This window comes from Belonocnema kinseyi, chromosome 1 (assembly GCF_010883055.1).
Source record: "Belonocnema kinseyi isolate 2016_QV_RU_SX_M_011 chromosome 1, B_treatae_v1, whole genome shotgun sequence".
In the NCBI taxonomy this organism is placed as follows: domain Eukaryota; kingdom Metazoa; phylum Arthropoda; class Insecta; order Hymenoptera; family Cynipidae; genus Belonocnema; species Belonocnema kinseyi.
This window is the reverse complement of record NC_046657.1, coordinates 9829758-9833741: the sequence shown is the minus strand read 5'-3', so window position 1 is coordinate 9833741 and position 3984 is coordinate 9829758.

The following is a 3984-nucleotide window of genomic DNA, read 5'->3' as shown; positions in this document are numbered from 1 at the left end:
AATGGCAATCCTGATATATGTACGTACATACTTAAAAACGAGTCCTTTTATAAAGTTTGATAAAGTTAATAAAGTTGGGCTTTAGTATTGAGGTCCATTAAGCTGACAAGACCACATTTCAAAAATGGAATGAAAACCTATAGGAAATTTAGGGCTCATTTAGGGCTAACTTAATGTCCCATTTCCAAATTTAATGCTTTTCATTTAAACAAAAAAACTTGTGATCACGCTAGCCTAACGTTAAATTAGCAAAACCACACATATAAAAAATTAATTTCTCAAAATTTCTTTGCTCTATAATTTAAGGCTCGTTTAGGGCTCACTTAATGCCTCATTGTCAAATTTAACGCTCCGAAATTTTTCGAAAAAACCTGTGGTCATGCTAGCTTAACGTTAAGCTAGCAGGACCACACAGAGAAAAAAACGACTTAGGCATTATTTCTTTTCACAATAATTTAGGTCTCATTTAGGGCTCACTTAACGCCTTATTGCCAAATTTGATGCTACGCGTTTTTTTTTTAAACCGGTGGTTCTGCTATCTTAACGTTAAGCTAGCACGAACACAGGTTTTTTTAAAATGCAGGGCATCAAATTTGGCAATGGAGCATTAACTGAGCCTCACATAAGCCCTAAATTAAAGTGCAAAGAAATATCGTCCAAGTCATTTTTTTCTATGTGTGATCCTGCTAGCTTACCGTTAAGATAGTAGGAACACAGGTTTTGTTTTTACATGCGGAGTATCAAATTCGATAATGGAACATTAAATGAGCCTTACATGAGCCCTAAATTCAAGTGCAAAGAAATATTGTCCAAGTCATTTTTTTCTATTTGTTGTCCTGTTAGCTTAACGTTAAGATAGCAGGAACACAGGTTTTTCTCTTTTTAATGCGGAGCATCAAATTTGGCAATGGAGCATTAAATGAGCCTTACATGAATCCTAAATTAAAGTGCAAAGAAATATTGTCCAAATCATTTTTTTCTATGCGTGGTCCTGCTAGCTTAACGTTAAGATAGCAGTACCAGAGGTTTTTTTTATTGCGTATCATAAAATTTAGCAAGAGGGCATTAAATGAGCCCTAAATTATTGTGTAAAGAAATAATGCCTAAGTCGTTTTTTCTCTGTGTGGTCCTGCTAGCTTAACGTTAACATATCAGAACCACAGGTTTAAAAAAAATGCGGAACATCCAATTTGGTAATGGAGCATTAAATGAGCCTTAAATAAGCCCTAAATTAAAGTGCAAAGAAATATTGTCCAAGTCATTTTTTTTCTATGCGTGGTCCTGCTAGCTTAAAGTTAACATATCAGGATCACAGGTTTAAAAAAAAATTCGGAGCATCAAATTTGGCAATGGAGCATTAAATGAGCCTTCAATAAACCCTAAATTAAAGTGCAAAGAAATATTGTCTAAGTCATTTTTTTCTATGTGTGGTCCTGCTAGCTTGACGTTTAGATAGCAGGACCACAGGCTTTTAAGAAAAAATGCGGAGCAACAAATTTGGCAATATGGCATTAAGTGAGTTCTAAATGAGATTTAAATTATAGTGCTAAGAAATTTTGTCCAAGTCATTTTTTTCTATATGTGGTCCTGCTAGTTTAACGTTTAGATAGCAGAACCAGAGGTTTTTTTTTTAAATTTGCGTACCATAAATTTTAGCAAGAGGGCATTAAATGAGCCCTAAATTATTGTGTGAAGAAATAATGCCTAAGTCGTTTTTTCTCTGTGTAGTCCTGCTAGCTTAACGTTAAGCTAACATGTCCACGGGTTTTTATTTGTTTAAATGAAGAGCATTATATTTAGCAATAGGGCATTAAATTAGCCCTGAATGAGCTCTAAATTTACTATAGGCTTTCAGTCAATTTTTGCAATATGGTCCTGTCAACTTAACGGGCCTTCAATATTGGGGACTGCAGTGTATATAAATATTCGAATTTAATATTCATGATAAATAATGATTGGGTAGTGCATCAAAAGTAATTTCTTAATACTAAGATGGAATTTTAGAGTGACAGACGGAAAAATAATGTGATCGAAATGCAAAACACGTTTCTTAATTCTGACTTCAGAAAAAACAATATTCCTCATTTATTTTTCGTAATTTTAATGATTGCATTTTAAATCACATTATTGGTAATAAAAAAAAAATAATTTTAAGAATTGAAAGAGACGAGATTAATCATTTTGATTAAAAAAAAAAACTTTCCTTGTCTGAACTCAGAATTCATAACGTCTTTTCAATTAAAATCGAATTATTCTTCATCTATTACTCCAAAATCTTATTTCGTGATTGAGAAATTACTGTTTATGCATTTCTTAATTATTATTCATAATAAATATTAAATTTGAATATTTATACTATTCAAAATCAGCACGCTAAAAGTAACCAATCCGGGCGTTCCGGTCGCGTCGATGCTTTGTATTACTCTTTATTTAATTTCTTCAAAACAAAAAAAAAGACATTTTGTGCTTTATGGTTTTGTAAGAGAAAATCTTGATCTTTATTTTGTAATTTGAGACCCCCCTCCCCAAAGGGTAGAAATTCGGAAAAAGTCAAAAATATGTTTGGTAATGAAAAACGGGATTAAATTTCCCATTTTTGAAAAAAAGTTTATAATCATTCGACAGATTATAAAAAATCTATCACAGTGGTGTAGTTCCATAAAAAAATTGGCCTGGCAGTACTTTCCATAAACTACGTTACCAGTTGACCGGAGAAGAGGGGGGCTTAGGTTGGTGACATTGGCGGTGTATACGTGAACATAACGTTACAAACTTAGATAAAATTTAGAACTTCAACCCAGTAGGAAAATCCAACTATATATTTTTTTGTAATAGTTATTTTTTTAATTGAAAAGGCAAATATGATATTTTTGATATGGAATTAATTTTTTTTGTTAAAAAATTTTATTTAGTTGAAAATTTAATAATTTTGTTACAAATTCATTTTCAAGCCTCTTCGAAGCAGTTTTGTTGACGTACAACAACTTTTCAACTAAAAATCAATATACTAAAATCAAAAAACGACTCAAATATTTCGCGGAATAGTGAGTTTTGTAGCATGACGTTGCAGGCATGATAGGATAGGTGGAAATGTTAGAAAGGTTAGCACAGTTCTTGACATGGAAATGCAGACAATTTTGTAGAGAAAATATTTTAAATGTATAAGTGGAACTAAAACTAATAAGTGGAACACTAACCTCGAATTTTAGATATTTTATTTCGTGAAACTAAAGGGTCATCCATCGACAAGAGAATGAAACATGAATGAAAAAATACATTCTACACTTGAGAAATATTACTATGCGTATATTTATGACTTGCTAAACTAAGTTTAGGATATTTTTTCAAAAAAGTTGTCTTTTTCCACATGACGTCAAATTCTAAAATAATTGATTCAAACCTACGCGGGCTTCTTCGTCTTCGGGCCTATTTTTTTAATTGGCTAGTCACTGATGCGGACGTGACCGTATAGAGATTGTGGTGGGAGGTGACGGAACTGCTCAATTTTAAATATGCGTGTATAGGGGACCTGAAATAGGTGACCTTTGAAACAGGTGATCTTTGAAATAGGAGGAAGTTTACTGTATTTGTATATTATGTTTCATTTTTTTAAACTGTTCAATTAATTAATAAAATCGATCTTTTTTGTATCGATTTCATTATTTAATTAAACAACTTTATAAAAATAAAGATTAATGAACAACTCAGCCCCATGCATCGCCCCCACTTTTCTGTTTTCTTACGATCCGGTGGGGAATTGTCGGTCAAACTAATCCAACAGATGGTGCACCAACTGTAGGTCTGTCTTTTTCATTGAATTGCATTAAGAAATAGTAAAAATGATTAAAAACTTGATCCTGTTTGCAAATAAACAATATATATATATATGATGATAGCTGCAGGGCGTGCCATGCACACCCCGAGCATTTAGCTCACATACTATCTAGTTGTCCAACACACGCGGGAACGACCTACATTCAAAGG